The sequence below is a fragment of the Spermophilus citellus genome (genome assembly GCF_964194105.1).
Source record: "Spermophilus citellus genome assembly, chromosome: 6".
In the NCBI taxonomy this organism is placed as follows: Eukaryota; Metazoa; Chordata; class Mammalia; order Rodentia; family Sciuridae; genus Spermophilus; species Spermophilus citellus.
In genome coordinates this window covers 15,357,984-15,376,139 of record NC_138187.1, presented here as the reverse complement: position 1 = coordinate 15,376,139, position 18,156 = coordinate 15,357,984, and the positions used below count along the sequence as shown (strand labels likewise).

The window sequence follows — 18,156 nt, the reverse complement described above, 5'->3', positions numbered from 1 at the left end:
TTATTCTGAATAACTAGTCCCTTTAAATGTGTAGCTTTGTTTTGGTTTCAATCCTAAACCTGGGGTGGGGCGGGAGTGCTTGCTAAAATCTCTTTCTTTAAGGTCATCAGACTCCATTTTTTGTTTTCCCAGCTCTAAGACTGTTAAAATCTCTGCTCACTCCTTGTAAATGACCTTTCTGTAGTTGGCAGATATCTTAAGGGAGAATGCACCCCCAAATCAACTTGAACTTCCATGCTCTCCCAGATGAGGTTTATATAACTCCTCACTGCTTTGATATGTCTGATGCCTATGCAGGGGATTTTAAACAATTTTTTTTTTATCCAGCTATTCTATTTCTTAGCTGGGAGTCAGTTGATGTGAATCACCTGTTCTGCCATATACTGAAAGTGGAACTCTGACCGTTTGATAGAAGAGTGGATAATTTTTGTGCCATTACATTAGGAATTATTAATACATTTAAGAAGCAGCATCTTGTTATCGTGTAAGAAGCCCTATCCAAGTTCGTGTCTTTACTCTGTGACAGGGCATCCATATATGACTGTCATAGTCTTTGTCAGCAGTGGGGCACTGACTCAAGTGAGGAAACTTTAGCGTTGGAGTGATTCTGGTGTATATTTGTTAAAATATAAAATTTAGGTGAAGTAATACTTTTTTAAAAAATATTTATGTTTTGAAAAACAGGAGAACTTCTGAGACTTATTAGAGGCATTGTTCATAGGTATAGTGGAAACTATGACCAGAACAAGAATGTTTTCAAATGTGTTTCTATCAGGCCAACATCTGTTTCTGAACAACAACTAAACAAACTTCCCAGATGCTTGTTAAAATTGTAGATTTTGAGATGAGTTATTATCCTAAAGTAATGAATGAAATTTAAATAGTATAAATTAAAACATTTTCTTATCTTGTTTAATTTACCATTTGTATAGTTATGGAGCAACTGTCTTTCTGTATTTCACTTCTTGAATTAAAATATTTAAGTCCTTTTGAAAATGTGGAAATAGTTTTTCAAAGATAGGATGCATTTGTTAAAATTCAGTGACCATGTCAGATAAAAATGCTCACTATAATAGAAATAGATGGGTGCTTCTTCAACATGGGATAATAGTATATCTGAAGTAGCCCAAAAGCCAGTGTCTCACTTAAGTGGGTATCACTAAAAGCATTCTCACTATCAGTACCATTCCTCTTCAGTATTATTATTAAGTGCTGTTCTGGAACTGCTGGTTTATGTGGTTCATTTAATTACTTCATCGTTTTTTTTTTTTTAATTTAAAGAACAACATTTTATTCTGTTCCTCTTGTGTATAAAATACTAGGAAACAGTTAAATCAAAGATTTGAAAGATGGTTGCTTAATATAGTTTTAAGCTATAAAAGTCAATTATTTTTATGGAGGCATCTAACCTTACGTAGCTTCAATCACAGTTCAACAGACATAGCAAGTAACACATCCTGTGTTCCTTTTGCTTGGTGTCAGTTTATTTCATTCAATTCTGTTACTTCTAATTTATTTTATGTTACTTTCCTTCCTTCTTTCCCATCCTCTTTCTGCTTTTCGGACAGGCTACTGCAGTCATATCCCAATTGGTCTCTCTCCTTGGTCTACGGGATAATAGACAGATGAAGCGATATAGACTAGTGATAGCTTCTAAAATGTTTTAAGAACTGGTAACAAGGTATGAACTCTAGTGCAAGGTATTTAGCTTCTTTCACTAGTCATAATCCTTAGCCATACTAACCTGCCTGCCATTTTTCATTCCAAAATGCTTCTCTATTTTATTACTTAAAACCCAAACCTATTTTTTATATTTTAATGACATGTTTGTCTCTTCAGAAAAATATGAAACACTTCATGCATTTGTGTGTCATCTGGTGCAGAGCCTATGCTTATCTTCTCTGTATCATTTGGTGTCACGAGCCATCCATGGGCTGTGTGTGTGAGCTATGCACATTTGAATGTATGAGAAGACTGGTCTGGCATTGTGCGACAAAAATGTGCCTTTCCTTTCTCTCAGCCTGTGATCTCACACAGCAACTGAGATGGGTGTGACTTGCCAAGATGTCAATCAATCTGCTGACCACAAGACATCACCAAGCAAGACTCCACCTTTTGAAACCCTACCCCTTGCCTTATTTGGGTGGAATATTCTATCGAATGTCTTCTCCCCAATAAATAGTGGAGTTTCGGGTATGCTCACTCTCTTGCTCTTTCCAGCACTGCACAGCATGGAGCTGACCTTTGGGGTCACTGAGCCCTCCTGCCTTCGATCTTAGAAACTCGTGTTCATGTGCTACATGGTTTTTTTCGACATTTTCTTAGTTATTGATACAGCGAGCTCCTTTGAACCCAGCTCATCTTGCCAGCCTGGCAAGCTGGTGACAATTTGAGTTTTAGATGTGTGCCATAAAGAAAGCACTGCTTCAAATATTTATTAAGAATCTACTCTATGTCAGGCTTTTTTTTTCAAATGCTGGAAACAAAGTACTAAACAGAATAATAAAAAAAAGTCATTGTAGTCTCTTATAGAATATGATATATATTTGAACCAGAAATCCATTTTGGTGCTGTTTTTGCCATAGACATGATTCACAGGTCTGGGAATCAATGGGATGGTAGCAGGAAAATCTCTCATTATTAAGCCAAATAACACAGAATTTTTGCTTCCCACAACCATAGTGTTGGGCTTTGTTGATTTGAAGATTAGAGATCTTACTTTCTGTCATAGCCTGTGATGTAAATAATTTAAAAAAAAACAGAGGCTGAGACAAAATCTTATTTGCAAGTAATTTGAGAATTTTATATGATTGTGAGAAGTAAGGAATAGAGGGATATTAAATAGGGAACAAGATATACTACCCTACTTAATAACTTGGCTCTGTGATGACTAAGGCATAAATTCATAATCATTCAGCACCTGTAAAAACTGAATCATTGGCATTAACTCCCTGTACTTACAAGTTCTGCATGTGTGAGAGTTGAGCTGGTTTTCCATGATATTCCCTCCATGGAATCAGAGAGACCCAATGGCAGGACACAAGAAGCAGGTGGAACATGTCTGAGGTAATGCTGTCAGACTAACTACATGCACAAGGCTGGTGGTTAAAATCTGTGAAGAACTGCTTATTTCAGCCATGTATGATGTAAAAGATAATGGCTGAGAGAATTTCCAGTGGCACACAAGAAGTATCTGATACAATTCCCAAGAAAGGAATGATTCTACCAAATCTACCAGTTGGCAGTTCTTTATGTCACTGAACAATAAACAAGGGAGTTACTATATTGCCAGAGGCAATTCAACTCCAATTAATAATGGAAATTTGCCTTTTTCTACATCATGAGAAAGAAGAGACCATTATGATATCCAGAAGATTGTTGGGGGGTATCACAAGTAAATGTTAATGGGAAACCATTTCAGTAACCCAATAAAGGGAAACATAATGAGGATTCAGATTCCCTAGGAATGAAAGATGAGTCTAGCTAAAGTGATGAGAAAGGAAACATGGAATAGGTGTAGAAGAAGGAATTATAAATATCAATTATGTTTTCATGATCAATTTCAGGGTAAGGAAAAGCCGGTTTTGAGGTAATCTGACAAAGACTAATTGGGAGCATGGTGGTGATGGGTGCTATTAAATTTTTCCTAAAGAGGTGAGGAGCTAGAATTAACTCAGTGCGATACAAATCCCTGGGTTATGCAGATATCTATGTAGGTATTATAAAATTGCCTCCATAAAATGCCAAGTCAAACAATTAAAATTTGTTTTAAAAATATACCACATATGTTTGGAGGCAAGGGAAGGTGTCCCGGAGGCAAGGGAAGGTGACCCAGAATCAAAAGACAGTCATAAGTATCTCAAAAGCTTGATTCTCACCAATTGTATTTTAATCTGAAGCAGCTTATGAATAGATACAATAAATAAAGGAAGTTAAAGCAAATGAGATGGTCTTGCTTTACATACAAAGCCATATGTATGGTTTTGTGGTTAGGATAATAGGGAAGGAAGTGGTTTACTTGGGACGCTCTTTTAGTAGAAACCCTTTTTGTCTAGCATTGACTGGCAATTGGAAACCCTATTGATAGCTCCTCTCTACCTATTTGTAGGAAGACACTGGTGCCTGGAAGTTGCTGTTGAACAGTGCTAGTGTTTTAAAAATAAACAAACATGGGCTATAGACAGTGGACAGCAGGCAGGGTAAGCTTAACTTAATTTTGCCAGTTTTTCCCTTAGCTCTGACTTAAACTGTTAACCCAAGGCCCGAAATTACATGGGGATTATATATCCCTTTATGCAATATCCAATTTGTATCTTCCTTGGTCACCAAAAGGTTAGGAACAAATACCATTATGGGTTTTCCATTGGGAAGTTTGGCTGATAGTTATTGCATTTTACTATAACTTCCAAATCACCAATAAAATGTGTTTCCATGGGGCTGGGGCTCAGTGGTAGAGCGCTTGCTTAGCAGGTGTGAGGCACTGGGTTCGATCCTCAGCATCACATAAAAATAAATAAATAAAATAAAGATATTGTGTTCATCTACAACTGAAGATATTTTTTAAAAATGTATTTCCTTATGGGTCACTGCCTCAAGCTTCACAGTTTTCTTTATTCAAAATGTCCGCTTCAGTCATCTGATAAAACTGAATATGGAATTCTTCAAGAGGAATTACACACACATGCACTTGAAAGTCATCACCGAAAAACAAAACAAAACACACACACACATTTCTTCATTAAATTGGCCTGCATTTTCTCCCAGGAGAAAGCCATTTCATAGTTTACTATTTATTTTTCATATCATTGTCTATTTAAATTTATTTTTTTAAAGACAGAGTGAGAGAAGAGAGGGAGAGAGAGAATTTTTAATATTTATTTTTTAGTTTTCGGCAGACACAACATCTTTGTTGGTATGTGGTGCTGAGGATAGAACCCGGGCTGCACGCATGCCAGGTGAACGAGCTACTGCTTGAGCCACATCCCCAGCTCATCTATTTAAATTTAGACCCACACTTTATATTCCAGAGCAAGTTCCTTACTAAATCCTTTATCAATTCTTAATTGCATTTCAAGAAAATGTTAAAAAAAATTTTAAAAACATTCCTTTAAAATAACCCTTTTATACCACATTTTGAAAGTTGTCTGAAGAATCAAACATTTGGAAGTTATGAGTAGAAAGAGGGGAAAAAAGAAAGCACACTTACCTTATTTGTAGCAGTGGCACTGGATCCAGGGACCGCAGGCACATTTGTCACTTGAACTGAAAGCTAATTATTATCTTTGAGTGTCCAGTTCCCTTCCACTTTATAAGTTTGGAAGTGATCCTTCAAAGTTCTAAGGTGAGGATCCCCGAACAAGCCACAAAAAAAGTAACTGGGGGAGGGTTATGGTCCCCTCCCCTATGTTCTCTGGGTTCTGTGTGGCTGTGATAATTACAAGGGTCATGGGTCACTTCAAAGGTTGGTAGAGGATGTGGGTCCATCCTTAGAACAGTTCCTCCAGCGCAGGAGGTCACTGAGCCCTAACACAGCAGAATGATACACCAGGTTGCCAAGGCAGGCTTTCGAAGGGATACAAAGTCCGTGGTACATTTCTGGATTCGACATTAGGACGGCTGATGGCAGTCACCTGCGTGGAGAAGTCCAAGGCTGAGCAGCATCAGTAGCAGCAGGGCCAGCGGCAGTGGGCAAAGCCCTAAGGGACCCTGCTGTACAACCCCGGCGGTGCAGGCAGTCGCTGCTATCAAGCCATGCCCATCCATACAGGTCTCCAGGGCTCCGGCGAGGTTGCCTTGAGCCAGTGGCTGCAGTGGGACGGACGCCCCGCTTGCTCTTCTCCCTCCTTCAGGCCAGCACAGAAGATACGCCGCCCTCACCGCCGCGCAGCTCACGGTGCACGGTGGGCAGCGGGAGGAGCAAAAGCATCGCCGAGGCCTGAGAGCCAGCCGGCGAGGAGAGAGGAGCGAGAGCTAAGATACAGAGATGGTGAGGTGAGCTAGTGCCAGCCTTGAGAGTGCCAGCGCCCGACCCCGGCCAGCGTGGCCTCAGCTGGCGTGGAGTCCTGACGTGGACCTACAGGAGGGGCACAAGCTCCCCAAAACCAGGGTCTTATGCATGCTAGCCAGGTGTTCTAAATTGTAGAATATTAAATCAATTGTTTTTATTATATCAAAATTCGTCTTCAAAAGCTGTTAAACTGAGACACACTTAACCAGTATATGGCACATGCTGTAATCCCCGTGGCTGGGGAGGCTAAGGCAGAAGTATCAGGAGTTCAAAGCCAGCCTCAGCAACTTAATGAAGCCCTAAGCAACCTAGCAACACCCTGATTCTTCTCTCCCCATAATCCCTTTACCAGTCCTTAGTAGTCTTTCTTTTACTCTCATATATAGAGAGAAGAAACATGCAATGCTTGTTTTTCTGAATATGGCTTATTTTACTTAACATGATGTCCTCTAGTTCCATCCACTTTCCTGCAAATGACAGGACTTCATTCTTCTTTATGGTTGAATATGTGTTTATATGCTGTATTTTCTTTATCCATTCACAAATTGACACATTTAGGTTGATTTCATATCTTGGCTATTATGAGCAGTGGTGCAATAAACATGGGTATTCAGGTATCTCTTTGTTTATCATTTCCTTTAGATATATAACCAGGAAAGGGGCAAGACTGGATCATATGGCAGTTCTATTTTTAGATTTTTGAGGAATTTGCATAGTGGTTTCCCTAATGGCTGTACTAATTTACATTTCAACCAACAGTGTATTTAAGAGTTCCTTTTTCTGTACATTTTCACCAGCATTTGCTATTTGTTTTGTGATAATAGCCATTCTGATAATCTCATTTTATTTATTTATTTTTTAATTGATTTTTTAAAAAAATAAATTACAGTACTCCGGAAATGCAAACATGGCCGCCGCCGAGGAAGCAGTGACTCTAATGTCTCCACATTAACGAGATCAAAAAGACCCTTTGGAACAGTGGCAGTCTTCACACTGAGGAACTCCTAGCAAAATTCCATGAAGAGGGGTCCTGCCAGGATCTGGTAGGTCTATTAGAAGTGTCGGTTTGTGGCCGCTGGGACTCGGAGCCCGGGGACTGTGGTACTTGCCGGCTGTCGCCTCCCCGGTCCCGGGCGCCGCTGGAGCGCGAGCCAGAAAAACACGGACCTGGACGCGGCGTGGCTGGCTAGAAGCCGGGAACGCCGGGGGCGGAGAGAGCGACCAGGGCAGTGCTGGCTGTGGAGGCCGTGGAGGAGAAAGGCGTGGGAGCTCGAGGCAGAGACACACCAGAGAGAGCGAGCCAGCACCCCGCCATCATCCCGAAATAGCGAGAAGAGGAAGATGGCGGCGGGAAGTGAGTAAGCCTCTCCGTGTTCCGCGCCCCGCACCGCTGCGTCTGAAAAGCCGAGACTGACAGCTGCGACTCAGCATTAAGCCATCCAGCCGAGGCGGCTGGTCAGCCCTTCTCATCCTGCGGAGGTGGATGCCTGCCGGGCCTTCGTGGGTAGTGGCCGCAGGGTCCAGGCGGGGCTTGGGAGACAGTGGGGACCCGCCCGTGGCGTTGGTCGCCTGGCAGGGGGAGGCGAACTTTCGCCGTTTGCGGAGGACACCACTGTGGCAGAGGGCTGGAGTTGCAGGGCTGCAGCGCAGGAGATAACTTCATTGAAGCCTGCTGCTACAGGTGTGTGGACCCCTGACTTTCCCTCTCCACGCATCGGGGAAAACTTAAGAGCCCCTCCCAGCTCTCCCGTGAGTGCTACAGCCAGCCCGAGGGAGTCAGAGGTGGTGTGGGACTGCCGCTTCCGCCAGGGCTGACTGCTGAGGTCTCTTGCACCAGCTACGGGGGTGTGGCTACCGGAGGGCAAGTAAAATTCGCTGAGGATTCTCAGCACCAAGCTCTACAAAATTAGGGTCTGAGGGAATGGCAATCTGGAGGAGTGAGCCCAGTCGTTCATGAAAACAGGGCTCCCGGGAGCAGCAGACCTGGCCTGTAGCCAGTACTGTGGTGAGAGGGGCCTGGCTAGAGGAAAAGTGGAAGGGATTGGACACAAGAGGAGGCCCTAGGCACTCAGGTTTGGAGACTCGCCCAGTCTGGGAGGAGCTGCTGCACAGTGATTGGTTCCCATGTACTGACGGGAAAGACTCGACCTGGTGGGCACAGCGCCACCTAGTGGAAGAGAAGTTAATCAAACTCTAAGACGGCATTTATTAGGTTTTTTTTTTTTTTTTTTTTCTTGATTGGGGTTTTTCTTTCATCTTCATTTTTCTATCTTGTTTTTTTTCTTTTCTCTTTTTTCTTCTTTCTCTTCTAATCTTAATTTTAATTTTTTTAAATTATTATTAATATATTTTTTTAAATTTTTGTTCTTTTTTAGTTCCTATTTCTTTCTTCTTTTGTCTGTTCATTTTTCTTATCCCCCTTCCTTGAATTCTACCTGCCTACTCTCATTCTCCTTAGTGACTTCTTCCCTTCCCTTCTAATACCTTTCCTCCCTAGCATCAAATAAATTTATAGGAGTAAACAGTAACTCAGCAGTCAATCAGAACAAGAAGCAACATGAGCAGCTTCAAGAAACAAGGAAGAAAAGGAGTACAAACAATGCAGGATAGCCTAAATATTCAGGAGGACCTAGAGTCATCAGAAAAATGGTCATATAAAGACCTCAAGGAACACCTTAGACAGATGGAATGGAACATCAAAGAGGATACAAGACAGCAAATTCAAGCAGTGAAAGAACACATTGAGAATGAGTTACATAAACACCTAAAAGAAGAAGTTAAGCATCTTTATCAGGAGATAGAGATTATAAAGAATAATCAAACAATAATTCTAGAAATGAAGGAAACGATAAACCAGATTAAAAACTCAATTGAGAGTATCACTAACAGAGTGGAACAAGTAGAAACCAGAACATCAGATAATGAAGACAAAATATACCATCTTGAAAAGAGTCTAGCCAACTCAGAAAGGCTGGTAAAAAATCACGAGAAAAACATCCAAGAGATTTGGGATAACATGAAGAAACCAAACTTACGAGTCATCGGGATAGAAGAAGGTACAGAGATTCACACCAAGGGAATGAGAAACCTGCTGAATGAAATAATTACAGAAAACTTTCCAGAAATAAAAAAGGAAACAGATATACAAATTGAAGATGCATACAGGACACCGAGCACACAAAATCACAGTAGACCAACGCCAAGACACATTGTTATGAAGATATCCAATATACAGAACAAAGAGAAAATATTAAAAGCTACAAGAAACAAAGACGAATGGGGGGAGAGAAACGGAGAGAGAAGGGAAAGCATATGGAAATGGTAGGAGACCTTCAAGGATACATAAAATTATAAGAGGTTATGAGGGGCAAGGGGGAGGGAAAAAAAAAAAAGGGAGAGAATTGAACAACAGCAGGGGAGGTAGAGAGGGAAGATGGGAGGGGAGGGGAGGGGAGGGGGGATAGTAGGGGATAGGAAAGGTAGCAGAATACAACAGTCACTAATATGGCATTATGTAAAAATGCGAATATGTAACAGATGTGATTCTGCAATCTGTATTTGGGGTGAAAATGGGAGTTCAAAGCACAATTTGAGTCTAATGTATGAAAGATGATATATCATGAACTATGTAATGCGATAAATAATCAATAAAAAAAAAACAAATTCAAAAAAAAAAAAAAGCTACAAGAGAAAGGAGACAGATTACATTTAGGGGTAAACCAATACGGTTAACAACGGACTTTTCATCACAGACACTGAAAGCAAGAAGGTCATGGAACAATGTATTTCAAACACTGAAAGACAATGGATGCCAACCAAGAATTCTGTATCCAGCAAAATTAAGCTTCAGGTATGACAACGAAATAAAGATCTTTCATGATAAACAAAAGTTAAAAGAATTTGCAGCCAGAAAACCTGCATTGCAAAGCATTTTGAGCAAAACACTACACGAGGAAGAAATGAAAAACAATAACCAAAACCATCAGTGGGAAGTGCCTCAGTAAAGACAGAGGGCGAGGGGAAAGATAATCACGGAGAAACAAACTAAATATTAAAAAAAAAAAAGATAAACAATCAAACATGGATGGAAGTTCAAACCATATATCAATAGTAACTCTGAATGTTAATGGCCTAAACTCTCCAATAAAGCGACATAGGCTGGTATCATGGATTAAAAAAACAAATCCAACAATATGCTGCCTCCAGGAGACACATCTGATTGGAAAAGACATACACAGGCTGAAGGTGAAAGGATGGGAAAAAATATACCACACACACAGTTCTCGTAAGCAAGCAGGAGTGGCCATCCTCATATCGAATAAAATCGACTTCAAGACTAAGTTAATCAAAAGGGATAAACAAGGCCATTATATACTGTTAAAAGGAACCATTCACCAACAAGACATAACAATTATCAATATTTATGCACCAAACAATGGTGCTGCGACATTCATAAAACAAATTCTCCTCAAGTTCAAGAATCAAATAGACCACAACACAATAATTATGGGTGACTTCAACACACCTCTTTCACCGTTGGACAGATCCTCCAAACAAAAATTGAATAAAGAAACTATAGAACTCAATATCACAATCAATAACCTAGACTTAACTGATATATATATAGAATATATCAACCATCATCAAATGGATATACTTTTTTCTCAGCAGCACATGGATCCTTCTCAAAAATAGACCATATATTATGCCATAGGGAAACCCTCAGTAAATATAAAGGGGTGGAGATAATACCATGCATTTTATCTGATCATAATGGAATGAAACTGGAAATCAATGATAAAAGAAGGAAGGAAAAATCCTACATCACATGGAAAATGAACAATATGTTACTGAATGATCAATGGGTTACAGAAGACATAAAGGAGGAAATTAAAAAATTCTTAGAGATAAATGAAAATACAGACACAACATATCGGAATCTATGGGACACAATGAAAGCAGTTTTAAGAGGAAAATTCATCGCCTGGTGGTCATTCCTCAAAAAAAGAAAAAACCAACAAATAAATGAGCTCACACTTCATCTCAAAGCCCTAGAAAAGGAAGAGCAAAACAACAGCAAATGTAGCAGAAGGCTAGAAATAATTAAAATTAGAGCGGAAATCAATGAAATTGAAACAAAAGAAACTATTGAAAAAATTAACAAAACTAAAAGTTGGTTTTTCGAAAAAATAAATAAGATCAACAGACCTTTAGCCATGCTAACGAAGAGAAGAAGAGAGAGAACTCAAATTACTAACATACGGGATGAAAAAGGCAATATCACAACAGATGCTACAGAAATACAGAAGACAATAAGAAATTATTTTGAAAACCTATATTCCAACAAAATAGAAGATAGTGAAGACATCGATAAATTTCTTAAGTCATATGATTTTCCCAGACTGAGTCAGGAGGATACACACAATTTGAACAGACCAATATCAATGGATGAAATTGAAGAAGCCATCAAAAGACTACCAACCAAGAAAAGCCCAGGACCGGATGGGTATACAGCGGAGTTTTACAAAACCTTTAAAGAAGAATTAAAACCAATACTTTTCAAGTTATTTCAGGAAATAGAAAAAGAGGGAGCTCTTCCAAATTCATTCTATGAGGCCAACATCACCCTGATTCCGAAACCAGACAAAGACACCTCAAAGAAAGAAAACTACAGACCAATATCTCTAATGAACCTAGATGCAAAAATCCTCAATAAAATTCTGGCGAATCGAATACAAAAACACATCAAAAAAATTGTGCACCATGACCAAGTAGGATTCATCCCTGGGATGCAAGGATGGTTCAACATACGGAAATCAATAAATGTTATTCACCACATCAATAGACTTAAAGATAAGAACCATATGATCATCTCGATAGATGCAGAGAAAGCATTTGACAAAGTACAGCATCCCTTTATGTTCAAAACATTAGAAAAATTAGGGATAACAGGAACTTACCTTGACATTGTAAAAGCTATCTATGCTAAGCCGCAGGCTAGCATCATTCTGAATGGACAAAAGTTGAAGGCATTCCCTCTAAAATCCGGAACAAGACAGGGATGCCCTCTATCTCCACTTCTATTCAATATAGTTCTCGAAACACTGGCCAGAGCAATTAGACAGACGAAAGAAATTAAAGGCATAAAAATTGGAAAAGAAGAACTTAAATTATCACTATTTGCAGATGACATGATTCTATACCTAGAAGACCCAAAAGGGTCTACAAAGAAAATACTAGAACTAATAAATGAATTCAGCAAAGTGGCAGGATATAAAATCAACACGCATAAATCAAAGGCATTTCTGTATATCAGCGACAAAACTTCGGAAACGGAAATGAGGAAAAACACTCCATTCACGATATCCTCAAAAAAAATAAAATACTTGGGAATTAACCTAACAAAAGAGGTGAAAGATTTATATAATGAAAACTACAGAACCCTAAAGAGAGAAGTTGATGAAGATCTTAGAAGATGGAAAAACATACCCTGTTCATGGATAGGCAGAACTAACATCATCAAAATGGCGATATTACCAAAAGTTCTCTATAGGTTTAATGCAATGCCAATCAAAATCCCAACGGCATATCTTGTAGAAATTGACAAAGCAATCATGAAATTCATATGGAAAAATAAAAGACCCAGAATAGCAAAAGCAATTCTAAACAGGAAGTGTGAATCAGGTGGTATAGCGATACCAGATTTCAAACTATATTACAGAGCAATAGTGACAAAAACAGCATGGTACTGGTACCAAAACAGGCGGGTGGACCAATGGTATAGAATAGAGGACACAGAGACTAATCCACAAAGTTACAACTATCATATATTTGATAAAGGGGCTAAAAGCATGCAATGGAGGAAGGATAGCATCTTCAACAAATGGTGTTGGGAAAACTGGAAATCCATATGCAACAAAATGAAACTGAATCCCTTTCTCTCGCCATGCACAAAAGTTAACTCAAAATGGATCAGGGAACTTGATATCAAACCAGAGACTCTGCGTCTGATAGAAGAAAAAGTTGGATCCGATCTACAGATTGTGGGGTCGGGCTCCAAATTCCTTAATAGGACACCCATAGCACAAGAGTTAACAACAAGAATCAACAAATGGGACTTAATTAAACTTAAAAGTTTTTTCTCAGCAAGAGAAACAATAAGAGAGGTAAACAGGGAGCCTACATCCTGGGAACAAATCTTACTCCTCACACTTCAGATAGAGCCCTAATATCCAGAGTATACAAAGAACTCAAAAAATTAGACAATAAGATAACAAATAACCCAATCAACAAATGGGCCAAGGACCTGAACAGACACCTCTCAGAGGAGGATATACAATCAATCAATAAGTACATGAAAAAATGCTCACCATCTCTAGCAGTCAGAGAAATGCAAATCAAAACCACCCTAAGATACCATTTCACTCCAGTAAGATTGGCAGCCACTATGAAGTCAAACAACAACAAGTGCTGGAGAGGTTGTGGAGAAAAGGGTACACTTGTACATTGCTGGTGGGACTGCAAATTGGTGCGGCCAATTTGGAAAGCAGTTTGGAGATTCCTGGGAAAGATGGGAATGGAACCACCATTTGACCCTGCTATTGCCCTTCTTGGACTATTCCCTGAAGACCTTAAAAGAGCATGCTACAGGGATACTGCCACATCGATGTTCATAGCAGCACAATTCACAATTGCTAGACTGTGGAACCAACGCAGATGCCCCTCAGTAGATGAATGGATAAAAAAAATGTGGCATCTATACACAATGGAGTACTATGCAGCAATAAAAAATGACAAAATCATAGAATTTGCAGGGAAATGGACAGCACTAGAGCAGATTATGCTTAGTGAAGCTAGCCAATCCCTAAAAAACAAGTGCCAAATGTCTTCTTTGATATAATGAGAGCAAATATGAACAGAGCAGGGAGGAAGAGTAGGAAGAAAAGAGTAACATTAATCAGTGACATGAGATGGGAGGGAAAGGGAGAGATGAGGAAAATTGCATGGAAATGAAGGGAGACCCTCATTGCTATACAAAATTACATATAAGAGGCTGGGTGGGGAATGGGAAAATAAATAAGGAGGGAGATGGATTACAGTAGATGGGGTAGAGAGAGTAAAAGGGAGGGGAGGGGAGGGGGGATAGTGGGGGACAGGAAAGGTAGCAGAGTACAACAATTACCAATAGGGCATTATGTAAAATTGTGGGTGTGTAACCGATGTGACTCTGCAACCTGCATTTGGGGTAAAATTGGGAGTTCATAACCCACTTCAGTCTAATGTATGAAGTATGATATGTCAAGAGCTTTGTAATGTTGTGAACAACCAATAAAAAAAGAGGAAAATGCAAATCAAAGCTATAACCTTATAGTTGTTACAATGACTATTATCAAAATGTAAAAGATAAGCATTAGCAAGGTATGTACGCTCTTGGTAGGAATATAAATTGAAACAGTCATTATGGAAAACAAAGAGGCTGTTCAAAAATTTAAAATGGAACTACCATATGAACCATCAATTCCTCTTCTAAGTAGATACACAAAGGAAATGAAATCATTATTTGAAGACACATCTACCCTCCTGTTTTCGTTGCATCAATAGCCACAGCAGCCAAGATATGGAAACAACCTAAATGTCCATCAATTAATGAATGGACAAAGACATTGTGAGGTGCTATGATATGTGTGTTTGTACATGACTAACAATCAACATTTTAAAAAATGACATTTGGGACAACATGGATGAATCTGGATGATACTATGTGAAATGAAATAAGCCAGATACAAGAAGAAAATACTGCATGGTCTGACTTAAATGTGGAATATCTAAAAAGTTAAATACATAGAAACAGAATTATCATTAACAGTAATTGCCAAAGGAAGAAATCAAGGAAAATGTCAGTAAAAGAATGTAAAATCACAGTTATGTTGGAAGAATAAGCCTAGAGATATAAGGTATAGAATGAGGAATGCAGTTAATAATATAACATTTCATCCTCAAAATTTATTAAGAAAATACATTTTATGTGCTTTTATCATGTGCACATAAAAAGTTAACTGTATGAATTGATATGTGAATTTATAAACTATTTATTATTTCACTATGTATAGGTATAACAAAATATTGTGTTGTTTGCTAAAACTGTCTAAAATTTTAAAATTATTAGTCAATGGGTAATTTGCTCTGAATGTTGATAATTTCCACCCAAAAAGGAGGCCACAATGATATCATAGACTATATAAAAGCTAAAAAAATGGATTTCATAAGACCATACTCCTTAATAGATGGTGGTTATGTACAATTTGTTCAAAACTAGCAATTTACTTCATGAAGTTTCATAAAGTATATTTACACATTCTGTAAACATGACTATTGATATCAAATAAACATTTTCTAATTAAAAAAAATAAATTACAGCAGAATACATTAAAATTCTTATTACACATATACAGCACAATTTTTCATATCTCTGGTTGTATGACAATCTCATGTTATTAAAAATATAATACATATGAATAAATTTAATCAAGGAGTTAAAAAAATCCCTATACCAAAAATTACAAAACAATGATGAAAGAAATTGAGGAAGACACAAATACATGGATAAGCATCTGTGTTCATAATTTGGAATATTATCAAAATGTCTACCACCCAAAGCTTCAGAACAAGAATTCAGGGACTCAAGATACCTGACCTCAACCAGCACAGGCGCTGTGTGAGTTTGCAGGGACACAAAATAAAACACAGACAAAATTTACCTTTACGCAAGCTTCAGGAGGACTTCCCCGGCTCTTGGCCTCAGGCTCCAAAATAGGAAAAGCAAGAGAAAGTCACAAGAGGCTGGCGAGAGAGAGGGAGCACGTTTGGAAACAAGCTTTTATTTGGGGGACTCTGTTCTATCCATAAAAGATCAGAAGGGTAGGACTACAAGAGAACAGGTGAGTATAACTCAAACCTAGAGGCACACCCACAAAGACGACCTCCTTATGAATGCAGTGATTGGTCAGAGTCTAAGGCATCAGGTTTGGAAGGCGTGGTCATTCAGTGTGGCTCCCCACACCAAAGTGGTCTATAGTCATGCAAAAGTTCAATGTCTTTTTTCACAGAATTAGAAAAAAAATCTTAAAATTCATATGTAGTCATAAAAGGCCCTGATAAGAATCCTAAGCAAGAACAACAAAACTGGAGACATCACACTACCTTATTTCAAACTATATTGTAATGTTTTGATAAACAGAACAGTATTGTGTTGACATAAAAACAGATATATAGGGCTGGGGTTGTGGCTCAGTGGTAGAGTGCTTGCCTAGCACATGTGAGGTACTGGGTTCGATCCCCAGCACCACATAAAAATAAATGAATAAATAAACAAAATAAAGGTATTAAGGAGAATGACACCATGTTTAAAAATAAAAAACAGATACATAGACCAATGGAACACTCATGGTTGACTAATATTTGAGAAACCTCCAAGAATATACAATGGGGGGAGGAGAAAAGGACAAGGAAAACTGGACTTCAAAAAGCAAAAGAGTGAAATTAGACTCTTATTTCTTGCCAAATAGAAAAATTAATTAAAAGTAGATTAAAAACCTAAACGTGAAACCCCAATTATAGGGAAAGAACTATTTCATAGTAGCATGTGCAATGTTTTTTTTTGATATGCAGGCAACAAAAGCAATAAACAAGTGGGAAATGCAAATTAAAACTACAATAAAACACACCTGATATCTGTTAGAATGGCTGTTACCAATAAGACAAAAGAACTAGTGTTTGTGAGGGTGTGGAGGAAAGGGAACCCCCGTATAACAATTTGGGAAAACAGTATGTTTTAGGTTTCTCAAAAAACTAAAAACAGAATGACCATATAAGTCAGCAATCAGTGAGTGGAAGAGTTGGTTACCTGCACTTTCATGTTCATTTTGGCATTATTTATAATATTCCGGACAAGGAAGTAATTGTGAATGGATAAAGAAATTGATATATTTACAAAACCAACACTATTCAGCCATAAAAAAAGAAATCTTGTTATTTGTGACATAACCAGAGGACATTGTGTTAAGTGAAATAAAACAGGGATAGAAAGACAAATACTGTATGATCAGGGGTTAGGGTAGGCATGGAAGGTACTTGGGACATATTAATCAAAGGATACAAAATTTCAGTTGAAAAGAAGGAATAAGTTTAAGATCTCTATTAGTATAACTTGCTGACTACAGTTAGAAACAACTTATTCTTGAAAACTGCACCACACAAAAAATCAGTTGTGAAATAATAGGTAAGTTGGTTCAATTTAGCCATTCCAGAATGCATACATATTTTAAAATGTCATTAAAATTTGTATTTGTGAATTAAAGTAAAAATCATTAAAAGAAACTATACCATGCAACTGTATTCTTTCCACTTTTCTCATGGAAATTTTAAGATCTTGTCACTGAATATAATTTCACTTTGAAACTAGGTTTCCCTTTCAAAGCATTATATTATTAGTTAAAAAATAAAAGGAGAAAAGAAAAATCAGGACCATTTTTCTGCTACTAGGTCTTTGAATTTTAAAGATTTTCAGGTATTTTAGATGTTAGAGCTCCCTCATTTTCTCTTCTCCTCTTCCCTCTGCCATGTTCATCCAAGACTAGAACAATGTGTGCCAAAGTTGGAGACAAATGAATATTTTTTTTTTGACAATAAAGAAAGAAAAGGATGTTCTCAACCATAAAATTTAAATGGATGTGACTGTTTTTTGGTATCAGGGATTGAATCCAGAGTACTTAATCACTCAGCTACATCCCCAGCCCCCCCCTTTTTAAATCATTCCAGCTCTTTTTTATTTTTTTAATTTTGAGACAGGGTCTCGTTGAGTTGCTTAGGGCCTTGCTAAGTTGCTGAGGCTGGCTTTGAACTTGCAACACTCCTGCCTCAGCCTCCTGAGCTGCTGGGATTACAGGTGTGCCACCCACCAACCATTTTTTTTTAAAGAAGCAGGTGAATAGAATTAAAACAGCACTAAAGAAGTAATAAGAAAATCTGATTTCTAGTCGTAGGTTTGTCACTGAGTGGCTATGACAGATAGCAGGAAGTTCTTTAATGATAAGGGCTTTGTATTCTCTGAGTAAAAAAAGGGTTTGAGTATGAGTGTTCACCAAGTTAGA

General features: G+C 38.4%; 1 pseudogene across 1 annotated transcript; it reads right to left on the bottom strand.

Annotated features, from left to right (window-relative positions):
- Positions 1 to 1,517: 1,517 nt before the first annotated feature.
- LOC308652315 (repulsive guidance molecule B-like) lies at positions 1,518 to 16,928 on the bottom strand (annotated as a pseudogene). Its single transcript has 3 exons — positions 16,911 to 16,928; positions 5,207 to 5,970; positions 1,518 to 1,607 (listed from the first exon to the last, which is right to left on the bottom strand). The product of its transcript is annotated as a repulsive guidance molecule B-like (transcript).
- Positions 16,929 to 18,156: the final 1,228 nt, after the last annotated feature.